This window comes from Pristiophorus japonicus, unplaced genomic scaffold (genome assembly GCF_044704955.1).
Source record: "Pristiophorus japonicus isolate sPriJap1 unplaced genomic scaffold, sPriJap1.hap1 HAP1_SCAFFOLD_107, whole genome shotgun sequence".
Taxonomy (NCBI): Eukaryota; Metazoa; Chordata; class Chondrichthyes; family Pristiophoridae; genus Pristiophorus; species Pristiophorus japonicus.
Genome location: NW_027250723.1, coordinates 776,500 through 799,172, shown reverse-complemented (window position 1 = coordinate 799,172; position 22,673 = coordinate 776,500). Strand labels below are relative to the sequence as shown.

General features: G+C 44.9%; 1 pseudogene; it reads right to left on the bottom strand.

The window, feature by feature from the left end:
* Positions 1-7,240: 7,240 nt before the first annotated feature.
* On the bottom strand, positions 7,241-22,652 carry LOC139241423 (zinc finger protein 345-like; annotated as a pseudogene).
* Between the last annotated feature and the right edge of the window lie 21 nt (positions 22,653-22,673).

Below are 22,673 nucleotides of genomic sequence, written 5' to 3'. Positions count from 1 at the left end.
GACCTGGAAGAGGGGACAGAGTGTAGTGTAACAAAATTTGCAGATGAAACAAAGATTATTGGGAAAGCAGGTTGTGCAGAGGACACAGAGAGGCTGCAAAGATATTTAGATAGGTTAAACGAATGGGCTAAGTTTGGCAGATGGAATACAATGTCGGAAAATGTGAGGTCATCCACCTTGGAAAAAAAAACAGTAAAAGGTAATATTATTTGAATGGGGAGAAATTACAACATGCTGCGGTGCAGAGGGACCTGGGCGTCCTTGTGCATGAAACCCAAAAAGTTAGTTTGCAGGTGCAGCACGTAATCAGGAAGGCGAATGGAATGTTGGCCTTCATTGCGAGAGGGATGGAGTACAAAAGCAGGGAGGTACTGCTGCAACTGTACAGAGTATTGGTGAGGCCGCACCTGGAGTACTGCATGCAGTTTTGATCACCTTACTTAAGGAAGGATATACTAGCTTTGGAGGGGGTACAGAGACGATTCACTCGGCTGATTCCGGAGATGAGAGGGTTACCTTATGATGATAGATTGAGAAGACTGGGTCTTTACTCGTTGGAGTTCAGAAGGATGAGGGGTGATCTTATAGAAACATTTAAAATAATGAAAGGTATAGATAAGATCGAGGCAGAGAGGTTGTTTCCACTGGTCGTGGAGACTCGAACGAGGGGGCACAGCCTAGGGGGAGCCAATTTAAAACCGAGTTGAGAAGGAATTTCTTATCCCAGAAGGTTGTGAATCTCTGCCCAAGGAACAGTTGAGGGTAGCTCATTGAATGTCTTCAAATCACAGATAGATAGATTTTTAACCCATAAGGGAATTATAGGTTACGGGGAGCGGGCGGGTAAGTGGAGCTGAGTCCACGGCCAGATGAGCCATGATCTTGTTGAATGGCGGAGCAGGCTCGAGGAGCTCGATGGCTTACTCCTGTTCCGAATTCTTATGTTCTTATATTCTGATGAAAGACATGTCCGCACAACCACAATATTAAGTGCGGGTAGGCATCCACTTAAATCTATTTCGCCCTGTCCTTTTCTCTGGTTTGTTCACTATCGGTGCCGTGTGAACATTTCATTTGAAGTATTTGTCCTGAACTGAAGCCATTTGCCCATCTCTGAGCGTTCTGTCTAACCGTTCCTGCTTTTGACCATTAACGGCAACAGGCCGCCAGTTCATCGTTTGTCAGCGGACCAAGAAATAGAAATAAACAGAAAGATGTGCCTCATCGCCTCAGCGGCAAGGAACCAATGGAAGTTATTCCAAATAATTCGCAACCCTTGGGATTCTGTATGAATTTGTTTCATTATAAATATTGGATGAAATTTACTCTCTGATGCCAGTCTTGCACACCTTGCTAAGTTCAAAATGTGTATTTGTCCATACTGGCAATGAATTGTCTGATCGCCGTGCTGTGATCAGCTAGGTCTGTTAGGGTGATGCCGCGCCAGAACGTACATGGAAGCCTAATGATAATTGTGATTGTTCTCACACTGCAGTTAAATTTTGGCAAAACTTACAGTGTCAATCAGTAATTCTAGTTCCATATGTTGATTTAATGTTCTGCTGAAGTGTTCATAAAGATGCAAAGCTCACCAGGCTACATCTCACAGTGTTGAAGACACAATGAAATATGCTGTTGTGTTTATTCAAATTTCAGAGTATAAAATTTACCTAAATTTCCCGTTCTTTTGATGGCACTGATAGGTTGTGAAAGGGAGATGGGCCGAAGTCACACTGAGCCGCACTGAATTCGAGCGAACGTGAAATTACAACAGGTTCAGTCCTTAGCCGTGAGATGCTGAAGAGAGATAAGAGTCGTGAAACAAGGAGAGAGTTAACGATACTGATGTTGAATCTCTTTGAGATCAAACACGCCATGAAGTTTTTGCTGGGGAATTCAGATCTGGGAAATCGCCTGTGAAACTTAAACATAGACATAGTGAGCCAATGTGCAATACAGGACGGGCCAGGCCAAATGGATATCTTAATGTTCAGGATAAGCCCATGGCCCAGGCATTCACTGATTACAGTGTTGCACAAGTTACTAAGATTACAATGTTGAAAGTTTCCACACTGGCAATGCTTTGATTAATAGCCGTGCTGTGATAAGCGAGAGTGATGTGGTGCAATAATGTACATGGAAGACTAAAGATGGACATGATTAGAAAGATTTACAGCATCGATCAGCAATTCTAGTTCCATTTGTTGAGAGACATCTAGTTATTTACTGCTGACTTTGAAATAGCAAGCACAGAAGTATTTTGTATCGTTGCAACGAATGATGCGATGCTGAAGGTTGGGGCAGCAGCACTGTGGTGAGCTGTAAATTTGTTCAGGAGCAGCCATTTACCTTGCAGTTCAAACAGCGCAAAATACACTGTTCCCTGACCGGGAAGCAAACCCTGAGCACGAACAGTGAAAGTGCAAATCCTAGCCACTAGACCACCAGGGAAGCTGCTGCAAGTGACTTTGCCAGCAAGCAGACCAACGCAGTCTTTCCTCCTTGCTCCTTCGAAATTCACATCAGATTCGTGCCAGGTAAAACCGTTGGTAGGAATGGGATTTTTGCTGAGAACACGAAAGGCATGTCAGCACAACCACAGCATTAAGTGCGGGTAGGCATCCACTGAAATCTATTTCATTCTGCCTTTTTCTCTGGGTTGTTCACTCTCGGTGCCGGGTGAACATTTCATTTGGCGTGTTTGTCCTGAACTGAAGCCTTTTGCTCATCTCGGGAGATAGGACCGTTCTGTCTGTCCATTCCTGCTTATGACCATTTACGGGAACAGGCCGCCAGTTTATTTTTATCAGCTGACCAAGAAACACAAATAAATTGAAAGATGTGCCTCTCCACCCCGGCGGCAAAGAAGCAATAGCTGTTATTCCAAATAATCCCAACCCTTGGGATACAGTATAGATTTGATTCATTATAAAGATTGGATTTTAAATGTCATAAAAAAACGAAAAAAGTATCAATTGCATTCCAATGGCCCGTACAGGAACTGAAACTACGACCTCCACGTTATGAACATCATGCGCTCAGCAACTAAGCTAACTGACTACAAAGTACAGCAAACGTTCGTGCTTCCGGCTCGACACTGGGTGACAAGGTTACAACACAACCATTGAACACATCACATCGCTTAAACATTTTTCACGATTCATATGCAAAACTGGGCAGAGTGTACATTGAAAGTAACAGAAAAAGAGCACTGCATCTAACAAAATTCATTTTGAAAATTGTCATGGAACCGCTGAACAGCCCATCCCACAAGCACTGTCCGCATCCAAAACCAGCCTCTCCCCTTCAACAAAATAATCAAAAATTGCGAAAACCCAGAATTGAACCAGATACTGTTTGAGTTTTAAAGCGAACGCTCTCCAAACTGAGCTATATCAGTCCGCCAGGAAGAAAACCATAACTTTCTCACACCTTTTTAAAAGAAAACCTAACCCCAGAAGGAATTATCTCGCCCACGCAGTCCTCACTTCGGGGCAATGGGTCCCAAACAGATCTCGGAGATCAGATTGTGTCAATGTAATGTAATGTATAATGAAAATGAAAATCTTAACGCTCAGATTAAGTTATCACTGCCCACGGCCCAGGCACTTTCTGATTCCAGTCTTGCCCAAGTTGCATAGTTCAAAATGTGCATATTTGCACACTGGCAATGAATTGCCTGATATATGTGCTGTGATGAGCTAGGTTTGTTAGCGTGATGCAGCGCCAGAACGTACATGGAAGCATAATGATAATTGTGATTGTTCTCACACTGTAGTTAAATGTTGGCAAAATTGTAGTGTCAATTAGCAATTCTAGTTCCATCTGTTGAATTAATCTTCTGCTGAAATGTTCATAAAGATACAAAGCTTGCAAACCAGGCTAGTGTTGTGAAGTGTTCAGAAAGATACAAAGCTTGTACACCAGGCTAGATCTCACTGTGCTGAAGACACAGTGAATTACATCAAAAACTGCATGAATTCAGAGCTGGCAAATGGCCTGCGAATCCTCAATATCTGAAGTTTTGCCTCGATAACGCCATATGTTGTAGTCAATAATTCCGCACATCTCTGTGGTGCAATCGGGTGGCATGCTAGTTTATTAACGAACTGTTAACTGACAGGGTGATGATTCGAGACCACCGAGGATTGTGCTTTCACTTCCTGGTCTTCAATATCTGTGGGTTTGTCTGCAAGAAAATGGGGGGAAACTGTGCCAGCTGGTCTTCAAGTCGGAAAGTGTGAGATCCTCCATTTGGATCAGCGAAAGCCATTCTGTATCACCGATGGTGCTCGCAGGGCCATGGAGTACTGGGACAGGCCTCCACGCTGCTCTTTCCACTCCCGAACCTGCTCCGTTGGCTCAGCGGCCCACAGCCTGCGAACCTTTAAAGATGTGTGTGCTAGAATACCCCAATCTCTCTCTGTCTCAACTTTCTTTCGTGCTTATCCCTGACATATGAATGACTGTTGAGCACGTGCACTTATCTAAGTTGCACATAATTTGCCAGTAATGAGACCAATCTCCCAAAATAGTAAGATCTGCCTGAAGCAGATGAGACCCGAATACTCGCACAAATCTCTATATCCTTTGCAAATTTGCAGGTTGTCCCATCACCTACATCCTGATCATTAATAAAATTAGTAAAAAGCAACGGATCATACAACCCCTGCGGGACCTCCAACCCAACCCATATCCATCTGTAACAGCTTACTGCCAGCCCCCTCAACACCAAATCCTGCAGGACCTCACTGCTGACTGGTATCCAAACCAACACAAATCCATCTGTACAGCTTGCTGCCTACACACTGCCATCCAGGTCAACACCAACTGCTACGCAACTTCACTGCTGACCGGTATCCAAACCAACCCAACTACATCTACAACAGCTTGATGCCGACACACTGCCATCCCGCTCAACAGCAACTTCTACGCAACCTCACTGCTGACTGGTATCCAAACCAACCCATTTCCATCTATAACAGCTCACTCACAATCCAGCTCACTATATTATGACTGATATCAGGAAAAAAATGGAAAAAATCTGGCTAAGATAAATGTTGGTCCCCTGGAGAATGAGACTGGGGAACTAATAATGGGGTGCAGGGAAATGTCTGAGACATTGAATAAATATTTTGTATCGGTCCTCAGATTAGAGAATACTAAAAACATCTCAATAGTAGATAATCAAGAGGCTATAGAGAGGGAGGAACTAAAAACAATCACTTTCACTAAAGAAGTAGTATTTGGTAAAATAATGGAACTAAAGGTGGACAAGTCCCCTGGAACTAAAGGTTTGCATCCTCGGGTCTTTAAATAACTGGCTGCAGAAATAGTGGATGCATTGGTTGTAATCTACTAAAATTCATTGGATTCTTGGGAGGTCCCAGAAGATTGGAAAACCACAAATATAACACCCTATTTAAAAAAAGTTGGAGACAGAAAATAGCCTAACTTTTGTCATTGGGAAAAAGCTGGAGTACATTATTAAGGAAGCAGTGACAGGACATTTGGAAAAGCATAATACAGATAAGCAGAGTCAGCATGGTTTAAAGAAAGGGAAATCATGTTTGACAAATTTGCTGGAGTTCTTTGAGGAAGTAATGTGCAAGGTAGATAAGTGGGAACCAGTGGATGTGGTGTATTTGGATTTCCAGAAGGCACTCAATAAGGTGCCACATAACAGGTTACTGCTCAAGATAAAAGTTGACGGTTTTGGGGAGTAATATATTCTCATCGATGGAGGGTGGGCTAACTAACGGAAGACAGAGAGTCAGGATAAATGTGTAAGTTTCCGGTTGTCAAATGGCAACTAGTAGGGTGTCACCGGGATTATTGCTGGGGTCCCAACTATTTCAATATATATTAATGACTTGGAAGAAGGGAACGAATGTAATGTTTCCAAGTTTGCTGATGATACAAAGATGGGTGGGAAATCAAATTGTGTGGAGGACAGAAATAATCTGCAACGGTATGTAGACAGGCTAATTGAGTGGACCAACAAATTGAGTATAATCTGGCAAAGTGTGAGGTTATCCACTTTGGCAGACACAATAAAAATACAATTTATTATTGAAATGGAGAAATATTACAAAATGCTGCAATACAGAGGGATCTCGGGGTCCTTGTGCATGAAACACAAAAAGTTAGTATGCAAATACAGCAAGTAATTATGAAGGCAAATACATGTTGGCTTTTATTGCAAAGGGAATGCAGTATAAAAGCAGGGAAGTCCTGCTACGATTGTACAGAGTATTGGTGAGACCACACCTGGAGAACTGCTTGCAATTTTGATCTCCTTATTTAAGGTGGGATATACTTGCATTGGAGACAGTTCAGAGAATCTTCACTAGTTTAATTTCTGAGATGAATGGGTTGACTTATGAAGATAGGTTGAGCAGGTTGGGCCCTATACTCATTGGAGTTTAGAAGAATAAAGATTAACTTATTGAAATATATGATGCTGAGGGGGCGCGACAAGATAGATGCAGCGAGGATGTTTCCACTCGTGGGGGAATCTAGAACTAGGGGCATAGTTTCAGAATAAGGGGTAGCCGATTTAGAACTGTGATGAGGAGAATTTTCTTCTCTCGAAATGTCGTGAATTTTTGAATTCTCTACCGCAGAGAGCTGTGGAGACTGGGTCATTGAATATATTTAAGGTGGAGATAGAAAGATTTTTGAACGATAATGGAATGAAGGCTTATGGAGCGTATGCGGGGAAGTGGAGCTATGCCCAAGGTCAGGTCAGCCATGATCTTATTAACTGGCAGAGTAGGTTTGAGTAGCCGATGGTCTACTACTGCTCCTATTTCTTACGTTTTTTAAAGTGTGAAGTATAGATGCAAACATAATCAGCATAATATTTTTATCTGACCATTTTTCCATTGATTAATTTGTCAAATATCGCGAATATTAAACTCCAGCCCAGTTATAGGGGCAATCAGTATCAGCAGAAAGAAAGCCCAACTGTCAGAATGGACACTATTCAGCCTGGGACAGCAGCAGAATCCAAACCCTGCAGTCAATTTTGAACTCGCTGGTGTCTCAGCAGGCTGGATGATTAAGTGCATCCCTTCTCACACTCGGAGCAGATGAATGGCCTCTCCCCAGTGTGAACTTGCTGGTGTGTCAGCAGGTGGGATAACTCTGTGAATCCCATCACAAACACAGAGCAGGTGATCGGCCCCTCCCCAGTGTGAACTCGCTGGTGTCTCAGCAGGATCGATGATGTAATGAATCACTTCCCACACTCGGAGCAAGTGAACGGTCTCTCCCCAGTGTGAATTCGCTGGTGTGTCAGCAAGGTCAATGATGTAGTGAATCTCTTCCCACACTCGAAGCAGATATACGGCCTCTACCCTGTGTGACATCCCTGGTGTTGCAGCAGGCGGGATGACTGAGTGAATCCCTTCTTACACTCGGAGCAGGTGAACAGCGTCTCCCCAGTGTGAACTCGCTGGTGTTTCTGCAGCTCGGATGATTAGTGAATCCCTTCCCACACTCAGAGCAGGTGAACGGCATCTCCCCAGTGTGAACTCGCTGGTGTGTCAGCAGCTCGGATGATGTAGTGAATCCCTTCTCACATTCGGAGCAGATAAATGGCCTCTCCCCAGTGTGAAATCGCAGGTCTCTCAGGAGGATCGATGAAGTAGTGAATCGCTTCTCACATTCGGAGCAGGTAAATGGCCTCTCCCCAGTGTGAAATCGGAGGCGTCTCAGGAGGATCGATGAAGTAGTGAATCGCTTCTCACATTCGGAACAGGTAAATGGCCTCTCCCCAGTGTGAAATCGCTGGTGTCTCAGCAGGATCGATGATGTAGTGAATCTCTTCCCACAGTTGGAGCAGGTGAACGTCCTCTCCCTAATGTGACTGCGCCGATGAATTTCCAGATTAGACGGGTAATTGAATCCATTCCCACAGTCCCCACATTTCCACGGTTTCTCAGTGGTGCGGATGTCCTCGTGTCTCTCCAGGTTGGACGATCAGTTGATGCCTGGTCTGCACACAGAACACGTGTACATTTTCTCCCTGCTGTCAATGGTGCAATGTTTTTTTCAGGCTGTGTAACTGGTTAAAGCTCGTTCCACAGTCAGTGCACTGGAACACTCTCACTCGGGTGTGTGTGTCTCTGTAGTTTTCCAGTATCATTGATGTTTGAAATCTGTTCCCACAGATAGAACAGACAAACTTCTTTCCTTCCATATTCAAAAAACGATGATATTCTTGTCCTGAGGAGTCGTGTGATTCTCTCAGATCTTGACGTGTTGGTTGGTTTGATTTTCCCGTCTGCAAATTCTGCTCATTGAATACTCTGGAAAAGGAGTTTACAAAAATTATTACTGCAAGTACAGGACAGAAATTCAGAACGGACAATTCTAGATTCTATGGAACATTCTTTGCTCTCTTGTTCGTCCCAAAGCAGTAAATCCCCGCCCCATACACTTCCCTCTGCCTGTCTTGAAATTCAAAACATATCGCACGTTTGAAGGCAGCATGTCTTCCGCTCCCAATTATCATCACCAACTCTGGCAGGGTTCATTTCTACACTCACTGGTTCCCCTCCCTCTCCTCCCCTGAAGGTGCTGACTGACTGGGTTCAGTTCTACACTCACTGGTTCCCCTCTCATTAAGGTGCTCACTCTGGCTGGTTGCAGTTTTACACTCACTGGTTCGCCTCCCCTGAAGGTCTGACTCTGGCTGGTTTCAGTTCTACACTAACTGGTTCCCCTCCACTAAAGGTGCTGACTCTGGTTCGGTTAAAATTCTACATTCACTGGTTCACCTCCCTCTGCTCCCCTGAGGTGCTGACTGACTGGGTTATGTTCTACACTCATTGGTTCCCCTCTCACTGAGGTGCTGACTCTGGCTGAGTTCAGTTCTACACTCACTGGTTCCGCTCCCCAAAAGGTGCTGAATCTGGCTGGGTTCATAGACACAGAGAAAATAGGTGCAGGAGTAGGCCATTTGGCCCATCGAGCCTGCACCACCATTCAATAAGATCATGGCTGACCGTGACCCCGATCGAGACTTGCTTTGAAATAAAAGTTTGCTTTGTTTAAGGCAGAAACGGTATTCGACTCAGTAATTTCGCTGAACCAGATTGAGGGAAAATAATCCATTTTTATCAATGTCTCCACAAGAATCGACAAATCCCCTGGGAGGACAGACGCACCAAAATTAGCGTCGTTGACCAGGCCAACATCCCCAGCATTGAAGCACAGACCAGACTTAATCAGCTCTGCTGGAAGGGCATATTGTTTGCCAGATACGAGACTCCCAAAGCAAGTGCTCTGCTCGGAACTCCTTCTCGACAAATGAGCCAAAGATGGGCAGAGGAAACGTTAAAAGGACACTCACAAAGCCTCCCTGATTAAGTGCAATATCCAAAGACTGCCCTAAGTGGAGGAAGTGTATCCGGGAGGGAGCTGAGCACGTCGAGTCTCGCCGCTGAGAGCATGCAGATATCAAGCGCAGGCAGCGGATGGAGCGTGCGGCAAACCAGTCCCACTCACCATTTCCCTCAATGACTATCTGTCCCACCTGTGTCAGGGTCTGTGGCTCTCATAGTGGAGTGTTCAGCTACCTAAGGACTCATTTTTAGAGTGGAAGCAAGTCTTCATCGATTCTGAGGGATTGCCTATGATGAGCAGGCCAGCATCGAGATAGCGGGCGGCACAGGAGGATAAAGGGCGGTGGCAGCGAGTGGGAGCAGCGGTGGATCGGAGAAGGCCAGCATCGCGAGAGCGGGTGGTGCAGGAGGATAAAGGGCGGTGGCAGCGAGTGGGAGCGGTGACAGATCGGAGGAGGCCAGCTGGTGCAGGGGCAGAAGGTTAACAAAGAAGCAAAAAGAAATCGAAGTGTGATGTCACAGTCAAGCGGGTAAGTGATTGGCTGGTGGATTGGTGACTATTTAATCTTTCTTTTGCTTTTTATATCCTTAGCAGTAAGAAACCTTGCCATTGTTGCCAAATTAAATTAATTCAGAGGTTAATTTACAGCAGGGGAGCCCAGACCAGTGTCATGCTCCTCCTGTGCTATGTGGACACATCCGGTGTCCCAGACTACTACGTGTGCAGGAAGAGTATCCAGCTGCAGCTCCTGACAGACCGCATTGCAGCACTGAAGCTGCAAATGGATTCACTCTGGAGCATCCGCGATGGTGAGGATGTCGTGAATAGCATGTTTAGTGAGTTGTTCATACCGCAGGTAAAGTTTTCTCAGGCAGGTAGGGAATGGGTGACCATCAGGCAGAGCAGTGGAAGGAAGGTAGTGCAGGGGTCTCCTGTGGTAATCTCCCTCCAAAACAGATACACCTTATTCGGTACGGTTGCAGGAGATGACTCATCAGGGGAGTGCAGCAGCAGCCAAGTTCATGGCACCATGGGTTGCTGTGCTGCACAGGAGGGCAGAAAAAAGAGTGGGAGAGCTATAGTGGTAGAGCATTCTATTGTAAGGGGAAGAGATTGGCGTTTCTGCGGCTGCAACCGAGACTTCAGGATGGTATGTTGCCTCCTTGTTGCAAGGGTCAAGAGTGTCTCGGAGTGGCTTCAGGGCATTTTGGAGGGGGAGGGTGAACAGCCAGTTGTCGTGGTGCATAAGTACCAACGATAAAGATAAAGAATGGGATGATGTCCTGAAGCAGAAATTAGGGAGATAGGAGTTAAATTAAAAAGTAGGACCTCCAAGGTAGTAATCTCAGGATTGCTACAAGTGCCACGTGCTAGTCAGAGTAGAAATAGCAGGAGAGTTAAGAAGAATACGTTGCTTGAGGAATGGTACAAGAGGGAGGGATTCAACTTCCTGGGACATTGGAACCAGTTCTGGGGGAGGTAGGACCAGTACAAACCAGACAGTGTGCACCTGGGCAGGACTGGAACCAATGTCCTAAGGGGAATGTTTGCTCGTGCTATTGGGGAGGTTTTAAACTAATATGGCAAGGGTATGGGAATCTATTAAGGGAGACAGATGGAAGCAACATGGGGACAGAAGCAAAAGGTAAAAAGGAGATAAGGAAAGTAGGAGGCCAGAGAAATCAAAGGTAAAAATCATAAAGGGCCACATTAGAACATAATTCTAAAAGGAAAAAGAGTGTTAAAGAATCAAGCCTGAAGGCTCTGTGTCTCAATGCGAGGAGCATTCATAATAAGGTAGATGAATTAACTGCGCAGATAGCTGTTAACGGATATATTGTAAATGGGATTACTGAGACACGGCTCCAAGGTGACCAAGACTGTGAAATCAACATCCAGGGGTAATCAATATTCAGGAAGGATAGACAGAAAGGAAAAGGAGGTGGGGTAGCATTGCTGGTTAAAGAGAAGATTAATGCAACGGTAAGGAAGGACATGAGCTTGGATGTTGAAACTGTATGGGTAGAGCTGCGGAACACCAAAGGGCAGAAAACGCCGTTGGGATTTGTGTACAGACCACCACTGTAGTAGTGAGGTTGGGGATGGCATCAACCAGGAAATTAGGGATGCTTACAATAAAGGTACAGCAGTTATCATGAGTTACTTTAATCTACATATAGATTGGGCTAACCAATCTTGTTACAACACGGTGGATTTTTTGGAGCATATAAGGGATGGTTTTCGAAACCAACATGTCGACGAATGCACGAGAGAGCCGGCCATTCTAGACTGGGTCTTGTGTAATGAGAGAGGATTAATTAGCAATCTTGTTGTGCGAGACCCCTTGGGCAAGAGTGACCATAATATGGTAGAATTCTTCATTAAACTGGAGAGTGACACAGTTAATTCAGAGACTAGGGTCCCGAACTTAAAGAAAGGTAACTTAGAAGGTATGAGACGTGAATTGGCTAGGATAGACTGGAAAAAGATACTTAAAGGGTTACCGGTAGATAAGCAATGGCAGGCATTTAAAGATCGCCTGGATGAATTTCAACAATTGTACATCTCTGTCTGGCGTAAAAATAAAACGGTGAAGTGGTTCAACTGTCATGAACAAGGGAAATTAGGGATAGTTTTAAATCCAAGGAAGAGGCATATAAAGTGGCCAGAAAAAGCAGCAAACGTGAGGACTGGGAGAAATTTAGAATTCAACAGAGGAGGACAAAGGGTTTAATTAGGAGGGGGAAAATCGAGTATGAGAGTAAGCTTGCAGAGAAGATAAAAACGGATTGCAAAAGCTTCTATAGATATGTGAAGAGAAAACGATTCAGGAAAACAAATGAAGTTCCCTCACAGCCAGTATCAGGTGAACTTATAATGGGGAACAAAGAAATGGCAGACCAATTGAACAAATACTTTGGTTCTTTCTTCACTGAGGAAGACACAAATAACCTTCCGAAAATACTATGGGACGGAGGGTCGAGCAAGAAGGAGGAACTGAAGGAAATCCTTATTAGTCTGGGAATTGAGTTAGGGAAATTGATGGGATTGAAGGCTGATAAATCCCCAGGCCCTGATAGTGTGCATGCCAGAGTACTTAAGGAAGTGGCTCTCGAAATAGTGGATTTATTAGTAGTCATTTTCCAACATTCTACAGACTCGGAATTAATTCCTATGGATTGGAGCATAGCGAATGTAACCCCACTTTTTAAAAAGTTGGGAGATAAACCTAGGAATTTTGACCCGGTTCGCCTGATAGCGGCAATGGGGTAATGTTGGAATCAATTATAAAATACTTAATAGCAGCGCATTTGGAAAGCAGTGACAGGATCGGTCCAAGTCAGCATGGATATATGAAAAGGAAATCATGCTTGACAAATATTCTAGAAGTTTTTGAGGATGTAACGAGTAGAGTGGACAAGGGAGAATCATTGGATGTGGTGTATTTGGACTTTTTCAAAAGGCTTTTGACAAGGTCCCACAGAAGAGATTAGTGTGCAAAATTAAAGCACATGGTATTGGGGCTAATGTATTGAAGTTGATAGAGAATGGGTTGGCAGACAGGAAGCAAAGACGAGGAATAAATGGGTCCTTTTCAGAATGGCAGGCAGTGACGAGTGGGGTGCCGCAAGGTTCAGTGTTGGGCCCCCAGTTATTTACAATATACTTTAATGATTTGGATGAAGGAATTGAATGTAATATCTCCAAATTTGTAGATGACACTAAGCTGGGTGGCAGTGTGACCTGTGAGGAGGATGCTAGGAGGCTGCAAGGTAACTTGGACAGGTTTGGTGAGTGGCTAAATGCATGACAGATGCAGTATAATGTGGATAAACGTGAGGTTATCCACTTTGTTGGCAAAAACAGGGAGGCAGAATATTATCTGAATGGTGAGAGATCAGGCAAAGGAGAGGTGCAACGAGACCTGGGTGTCATGGTACATCAGTCACTGAAATTTGGTATGCAGGTACAGCAGGCGGTGAAGAAGGCAAATTGCATGTTGGCCATTTTAATGAGCGGACTTGTGTATAGGAGCAGGGAGGTCTTGCTGCTGTTATACAGGGCCTTGGAGAGGCCACACCTTGAATATTGTGTAGAGTTTTGATATCCAAATCTGAAGAAGGACATTCTTGCTATTGAGGAAATGCAGCGAAGGTTCACAAGACTGACTTCCGAGATGGCAGGACTGACAGATGAGGAGAGACTGGATTGATTCGGCTTATATTCACTGGAATTTAGAAGAATGAGAGGGTATCTCATAGAAACATGAACAATTCTGATGGAATTGGACAGGTTAGATGCAGGAAGAATGTTCCCGATGTTGAGGCTGTCCCGATCCAGGGGTCACAGTCTAAAGAAAAGGGGTAGGACATTTAGGACTGCGATGAGGCGAAACTTCTTCACTCAGAGAGTTGTGAACATGTGGAATTCTCTTCAACAGAACGTCGTTGAGGTCAATTCGTTAGATTATATTCAAAAGGGAGTTAGATGTGGCTCTTATAGCTAAACGGATCAAGGGGTATGGAGAGAAAGCAGGAATGGGGTGCTGAAGTTGCATGATCAGCTATGATCATATTGTTGGTCAAGGGGACGAATGGCCTACTCCTGCACCTATTTTCTATGTTTCTTTGTTTCTATGATGATGATGGTGACCCAGAATTGGACACAATACTCCAGTTGAGGCCGAACCAGTAATTTATGCAGGTTCATCCTAATATCCACACTTCTGTATTCTATACCTCTATTCATGAAGGCTATAATCCGCTAAGTCTTTATAACTGCTTTCGCAACCAGCGCTGCAACCTTCAGCAATTGGTGCACATCGACTCCTGAGTCTCTCTGCTCACGCACCACTTTATAATTGTACCCTTTAGTTTATATTTCCTCTCCTCTTTCTTCCGACCAAAATATATCACTTTTGAACTTTTCTACGTTAAATTTCATCTGCCACATGTCCGCCCATTCCACCAGCCTGTCAATGTCTTTCTGAAGTCTATCACTACCTCCTCACTGTTCACTGTACTTCCAAGTTTTGTGTCATCTGCAAATTTGGAAATTGTGCCCTGTACACCCAAGTCAATGTCATTAATATAGATCAGGATAAGCTGTGGCCCAACTACCGACCCCTGGGGAACACCACTTCATCCAGTCTGTAAAACTACCGTTCACCACTACTCTGTCTGTATCACTTAGCCACTGTCATATCCATGCTGCCACTGTCCCCGTTATTCCATGTGCTTCGATTTTGCTGGTATTGGTAACACGCCCGGGATCACTAAACACAAAACCCAGTCTGTTAATCACTTTCAGCTACTGGACATAGCATGTGTCCCACAGCATCTCTTCTACCTTCAATATGTGAATAGAGCATCATGCCTGTAAACCTGGTTTAAATTTATATCCACTCAGCAAATCTATTTAAGAAAAGCCTGCAGGCCAATAAGACACTGTTAAGGTGCCAGTGTGCTGCTGGTTTGCTTGGCATTTTGCCTGTAATGGACTCCGTATTTTGGTCTCCGTATTTACAAAAGGATTTACTTGCCTTGGAGGCTGTTCAGTGAAGGTTCACTCGGTTGATTCCAGGGATGAGAGGATTGACTTATGAAGATAGGTCGACGAGATTGGGCCTAAACTCATTGGAGTTCAGAAGAATGAGAGGTGATTTTATCGAAACATAAGATAATGAGCGGGCTCGACAAGGTGGATGCAGAGAGGATATTTCCACTCATAGGGGTAACTAAAACTAGGGGACATAGTTTTAGAATAAGGGGCCGCTCATTTAAAACTGAGACGAGGAATTTCTTCTCTGAGGGTTGTAAATCTGTGGAATGCTCTGCCCAAAAGAGCTGTGGAGGCTGGGTCTTTGAATATATTTACGGCAGAGAGAGATAGATTTTTGAGCGATTAAGGGAGTAAAGGGTGATGGGGAGCGGGCAGGGAATTGGAACTGAGTCCATGCTCAGATCAGCCATGATCTTATTGAATGGCGGAGCAGGCCCGAGTGGCCAAATGGCTACTCCTGCTACAATTTCTTATGTTCTTATGTTGTAACTGAACATTTCTCCCAGTGTCACCTTGTCTGTAATGAATGAGGGGTGATTTTATCGAAACATAAGATAATGCGGGGGCTCGACAAGGTGGATGCAGAGAGGATATTTCCACTCATAGGAGAAAATAAAACAAGGGGCTATAGTCTTAAAATAATGTGCCACCTATTTAAAACTGCGATGAGGAAACATTTCCGCTCTCAGAGTTTTGTTAAACAATGCCCCAGAGCGCTGTGGAGCCTTGGTCTGAATATATTTAAAGCGGAGATAGATAGCTTTTTGTACAATAATTGTGGAAAGGATTATGGAGTGTGGACAGGGAAGTGGAGCTGATTCCATTATCAGATCAGCAATCATCTTATTGAATAGTCGAGCAGGGCCAAAAAGCCTACTCCTGTTCCTATTTCTTAAGTTCGTATGTTCCAAATACAACACATCTTCTGGCAACGGCAGTGGGATGTGGCCCAATGGATGAGGCGTCTGACTTCGGTGCTAACCATGTCCTGTCGGGGCTGTATAACTCACCGGGTAATACCTTTTCTATTCTGCTGTGAAACTGTCTCAAAACTGGCCATTTCTGATACTCCCTCACCTGAAGATTTGGAAGGGCTTTTGCTGACATAAGCTGATTGTAGACTTTGAACTTTGTCGACCTGGATGCTCGGGCCATACAAGTGGTGAACTGGACTTTGTCGCAGGGTATATATGTTTGGATGCAAAAAACAGGAAACCGAAGGGCAGATCACACTTTAGGCCTCAGACGAGGTGGCCGTGTGGTTAAGTCGATGTACAGCAAATCCCTTATGCACTGCACGTGTTGGTTCGGATCCCATTCTCGTAGTTTTTTTGTGGAATGTTTCATGCCCCTGTTTTTTTTTTCATTGTACTTTTACCTTGAAGCTCATGTCCAAATTCATCTTTTTCTACCAAGCATGTTACACTCAGCTCATGAAATTTCTCAAATTAATAAGCGAGCCTCGCTGGCTTTTGTATAAAAGTAAATATAAACTAATGAATTTGCTCCATTTTCCCCACATTTTCCTAAATCTCAGAGCTTCACATGAGCAACTAATGAAAACTAATCAACTGAGTAAAGATACATATTTCCCGGTGTATGCGTCGCTGTGTCGACTTGACGTCTGACACCCGTGTTCCATTCAGCACGCAGGAGCTCGCCTGGTTTGGATACATTTAAATTCGGCGTCAATCTCAAAATAATCTTGAAGAATCCACAGCACTGTATTTTAGTCAGTGCCCATTCTCTAGTGCTGAAGGTTTGAAGGAGCTGGCCTTTGAATTAGAATCATGTGTGCCGAATGCATACGATTATTTAGGATATACAGAGCAGCAGCAGGCCATTCGACCCAACCAGTCGATTCCCACCTTTATGGTCCACTGGACATCCTCTCATCAGAATAAAGCTATATTCCTTTTTCGCACATATATTTATATAACTGTCCCTTAAATGATTATATCCTACTTGCTTCAACAAATCCCTGTGATAGTGAGTTCCACATTCTTAATCTCTGATAAATAAGTTTCTTGTGAATTCTTTATTGGATTTGTTGGTGACGATCTTATATTGATACCCTCCAGTGACGGTCCTCTCCACATGTGGAATCTCTCTCTCTGTGCAGTTAACCTATCAAACCCTTTCATGTCGAGCATACCTCTTTTAGGTCACCCTCAGACTTCTCTTTTCAAGTGAAAAGAGACGCGGCCTGTTCATCCTTTCTGATATATATCCTCGCATTTCATGTATCCTCCTTGTACATCCTCTCTTTACCCTCTCCAGTTCCATTATATCAATTTTGTAAATAATATGGCGACCAGATTTGCACACAGTACGCCAAATGTTGTCTCTCTGTGGAGGATTCTGTAATGACTGAGAATGAACACGGCGTCGCCAGGCTGTCTAATCAGTGTAAAAGGCTTCATTCCATGAGGTAGTTTATAGCATTCCTGAAGGTATTTTGCTTGCAGAATCTGATTCGACATTTTGAACTTTGTCAATCTGGGTGCACGGGCAGAACTTTGAAGATGAGGGGGACCTTTTAGCAGAGTATTTATGGTTGGAGACTAACAGCACCAGATTGAATGGCTGAGTTGTCTTAGACAGTAGACGGGACGTTAAGGCGATTGCCGCCTAAATCGTTGTGCTCAATTATTGTAAACTTTTGATGCTGATGAATCATCCCAGAATTTGATTGAAACTTACAAACAATAGGCTTTGAATCCAAATCTCCTTAAAACCACTTGTCTCTGTCCCAGCATTGTTCAGGTCTTGTTAAAATGAACACTGACTATTGGAATTGTTCACTTCTTGAATGAAGGTGGAACAGAGATCCGGATCGGAGATGGAAATTTTCCCCACTTCTTCCTTCAGATCATTCGTCGGGAGTGAACTGACAAAGATTTTTTAAGAAATGACATTCAAAGATAAAACATGCACGACAGTTCTCTTTACCACAAGACCTGCCCGTGCACCCCGATCAACAATGTGAAAAACTTACAGTCAGCTTCTGTGAGCAAAATTAATTTTGCTAAGTCCGTTACGTAAGGTCAGAGACTGTTAGAAATGGTCGGGTAAAAACTGTTCCTTTCCATGTTGGAAGCCAGTGGGCAAACCGACCTCAACAGACTCGAAACCGCAATGTAATGTTCCATGAGGAGAGGTTGAATAGACTAGGCCGATATTCTACAGAGTTTAGAAGAATAGGAGGTGTTTTCATTGCGGAACAGGCTCGAAGGGCAGAATGGCCGACCCTTTCTACTCATGCTTATTTTCTTATGTTCGTCCCAAGCCTTGCCGGTGCCCCCAGATCGACAATGTGGAAAACGCAGAATCAGTCTCAGTCAGCAGGCGTTTCCTAACTTCAGTTGAGTAACTGTCAGAATTGGTCACTTTTTGGGGAGATTCGGAACACAGAAGAATAAGTTTTGCCCGGTGAGTTAAACAACCGTAGCACAACCCGAACCTGCAATCTTCTGACAACATCACGGTTATCACTGAACGCGGATGCCTTATCCTTTCGGCAATGCGTCCACAGCTGGTCACTTTGTTGTTGAGAGAATTGGGAGTTTTTCAGAGCTTCAGCTATGATTAGAGAAAGGGTTTTACTCAGATATAAATACATTTTGAATTATTCAACAGACGCGCTGTCAACTGGGTTCGCTCCTACGGTAGGAAACCCACTTCGCTTTCAAATATATCACCTTAGAAATTCGGTCTTCATAGCTGTAATCACACTAATATTAAGTAGACACACGCACAGAATGATCCTGGACAGACAGCACATCCCTTCTATACTGACAAAGAATGAACTGAACTGACAGCATATCCATTTAAAGAGACACAGAATGAATCGGGACTGACAGCACAGACATATTTAAACACATATTGGTCTACTTTGCAAATCCTAAAATTCCCCCATCATCATGGGCAGTCACTCGGAATTGAGGAGGAGTTGCTTCCACTCCCAAGGTGAGTTATTTCATGGCTGAACAGTCCGATACGAGAGCCACAGACTCTGTCACAGGTGGGACAGACATTCGACGGGGGAAGGGGTAGGTTGGGCTGGATTGCCGCTCGCTCCTTGCGCTGCGTGCGCCTGGGCTCTTCATGCACTTTGCGTCAAGCCTTAAAGAGCACAACGCCCGCCCGGATGGACTTTCTCCAACTCGGGCGATCTGCGGCCAGGGTCTCCCAGTTGTCAGTGGTGATGTCGCAGTTTACCAGGGAGGCTTTGAGGGTGTCCTTATAGCGTTTATGCTGTCCTCCTTTGGCTCGGTTACCATGAAGGAGCTCCGCCTAAAGCATTTGCTTCGGGATTCTCGTATCTGGCATGCGTACTATGTGGCCTGCACAGCGAAGCTGATCGAGTGTGGGCAGTGCTTCATTACTGGGGATTTTAGCCTGGTCAAGGGCACTGATGTTGGTGTGCCTGTCCTCCCCGGAGATTTTCACGATCTTGCAGAGACATCTTTGGTGATATAACTCCAGCGACTTGAGGTGCCTTCTGTACATCGTACATGCCTCAGACCCATACAGGAGCGCGGGTCTTTCTACAGCCCGAGGAACCATGAGTTTGGTAGTAGTTTTGTTAAGATCTGATCTTAAAAGTCTTATTTCTGCAGGCGGCCAAAGGCTGTTCTGGCGCACTGGAGGCGATGCTGAATCTCTGCATTCCCATATGCCTTTGTTGATAAGAGGCTGCCGAGATATGTGAAATGGTCCACGTTATCCAGGGCCGTGCCTTGGGCCTTGATGATTGGACGACAGTGCTGTGCGGCGAGGGCAGGCTGGTGAAGGAATTTTGTCTCACGGATATTCAGCGTAAGGCCCATGCTTTCATATGCCTCAGGGATTGCAGTGATTATACCCTGGAGTTCAGCCACTGAATGTGCACAGACGCAGGCGTCGTCCGCATAGTGCAGCTCAATGACAGAGGTAGGGTAGATCTTGTATCTGCCCTGGAGACGGCATTGTTTAAACAGCTTCCGACTGGTCCTGAGTTTCAATGGGGAGTTTGTTGATTGTGAGCTGGAGCATGGCGGCGAGGAAAATTGAGATACGCATATGAGGGAGAAGGGAATGGAACATTAGGCTGATAGAGTTGACGAGGAAGACAGGATAACATCATTTTAATTCCAGATGTATTTAATGAATTCAATTTAAATTCCACAGCTGCCATGGTTGAATGTGTACACATGCCTCTGAATTACTAAACAAGTAACATAACCACAGTGCAACCGTTCTCTTAACTTCATCCTTTACCTATGCAAATGGATCAAGGAGGTGAATAGCCTCCTGAACTCTTATGTTACAGGCTTGAGCGGCTGAATGGCCTGCTCCGTTTCCTAAATACAAGGGTCGAGGGCTTGAATCGCCTCCTCCTGGATCGACTGGCTTATATTAACTGGAATTTCGAAGAATTAGAGGGGATTGCATGGAAACAGATACAATTCTGACGGCTTTGGTCAGGTTAAATGCAGCAAGAATTTTCCCGATGTTAGGGAAATCCAGAACTAGGCGTTAGAGTCTAAGGATAAGGGATAAGCCATTTAGGATTGAGATGAGCAGAAACTTCTTCGCTCAGAGAATTGTGAACCTGTGGAATTCTCTATCACAGAAAGTTGTTGTAGCCAGTTCGTTAGATGTAGTCAAAATGGAGTAAGATGTGTCACTGACTGCTGAAGGGATCAAGTGGTATGGAGAGAAAGCAGGAATTGTGTACTGATTTGAATGATCAGCCATCATCATGTGAATGGTGGTGCAGGCTCGAAGGGCCTAATGGCCTACTTCTGCATCCATTTTCTATGTTGGTATGTTTCTATGTGTCCTGTTGATGTCTAATAGGCTGAATAGCGTTTAATCATCCCCTCTATTGCAATGTAAGTGTTTTGAGGGGCCGAATAGTGTGCTTCTGTGTAACAATTTATGGGGATGAATGGCTTCCTCCTATTCATGTGTAACAAGCTCGAGTGGCTGAATGCCCTCCTGCTGTCTTGTCTAACAAGCTTGAGGGAGTGAATTAATTCCTCCTGTTCCTGATTAACTAGCCTCTGTGGATTGAATATTCTTCTCCTGTTCCTCTGTAACCGGCTCTGGAGATTGAATGTCTTGCTCTTTTTCTAGTGTATGAGCATCTATGGGCTTAATGACAACCTCCTGTTCCTATGCAACGGATTCGAGTGGCAGAATTGCCTTTTCCTACAACTATAAAACTGTCTGGAAAGTGCCGAATGACCCACCTCCTGTTCTTATTTAAAACGCTTGAGAAGTTGAATGCTGGCCACCTATTACTATTTAACATGTATGTGGGGATGAATAGCCTGCTCCTGCGTACAAGGTTTAAGGTACTGAAAGGCTTCTTCCTGTGCAATAGCCTCACATCATCATCATCATCATCGTAGGCAGTCCCTCGGAATCGAGGAAGACTTGCTTCCACTCTTAGCATGAGTTGGTATGTGGCTGTACAGTCTAATACGAGAACCACAGTCTCTGTCACAAGTGGGACAGACAGTGTTTGAACTAAAGGGTGGGCGTGGAGTCTGGTTTGTTGCACGATCTTTCCGCTGCCTGCGCTTGATGTCTGCATGCTCTCGGGGATGATACTCGAGCAGCTCAGTGCCCCCCGCGGATACACTTGCTCCACTAAGGGCGGTCATGGGCCAGTGACTCCCAAGTGTCAGTGGGAATGTCACACTTTATCAGGGAGGCTTTGAGTGTATCCTTGTAACGTTTCCACTGCCCACCTTTGGCTCGTTGGCCGTGGACGAGTTGCGAGTAGGTCGCTTGCTATGGGTACCTCGTGTCTGACATGCAAACTATGTGGCCTGCCCAACGGAGCTGATCATGTGTAGTCAGTGTTATAATGCTGGGTATGTTGGCCTGGGCGAGGATATTAAATTTGGTGCGTCTGTCCTCCCAGGGAATTTGTAGGATCTTTCGGACAAATCGTTGATGGTATTTCTCCAGCGACGTGCGGTGTCTACTTTACATGTTCCACACCTCTGAGCAGTACAGGAGGGCGGCTATTACTACGGCCTGTCGACCATGAGCTTGGTGAAAGTGTTGAAGTTCTGGTCTCCAAACACACTTTTTCCACAGGCGGCCGAAGGCTGCACTGGTGCACTGGAGACGGTGTTGGAACTTGTCTTCAATGCCAACTATTGTTGATAGGAGGCGCCCGAAATAATGAATTGTTCCACGTTGTCCAGGGCCGTACCATGGATGTTTATGACTGGGGGGCAGTGCTCTGCAGCGAGGACTGGTTGGTGCAGGACCTTTGTCTCACTGATGTTTAGCGCAAGCGCCATGCTTTCGTATATCCTGCAGTTTAGCCTCTGTGTGAGCACAGACGCAGGCGTCATCCGCGCACTGTAGCTCACGACAGAGGTTGGGATGATCTTGGACCTTGCCTAGGGATGGAGAAGGATGAATAGGTTTCCCCTGCTTCTGTAATTTAGTCCCACTCCAGCGGGGAGCTTGTGGACTGTCAGGTGGAACATGGCAGCGAGGAAGAATGAGAAGAGGGTTGGAGCGTTGACGCAGACTGCTTGACCCCCGGTCCGGAACTGGATTGCGTCTGTGATGGATACTTTGGTATGGATCACGGCCTGCATGTCATCGTGGAGAAGGCGGAGGATGGTGATGTACTTTTGGTCGTGTCCGAAACGGAGGTGGACGCTCCTTCGGCTCTCGTGGTTGAGAGTGGGAAAGGCATTTGTAAGGTCGAAGAAGGCCATGTTACCTGTATTTTTCCTGCA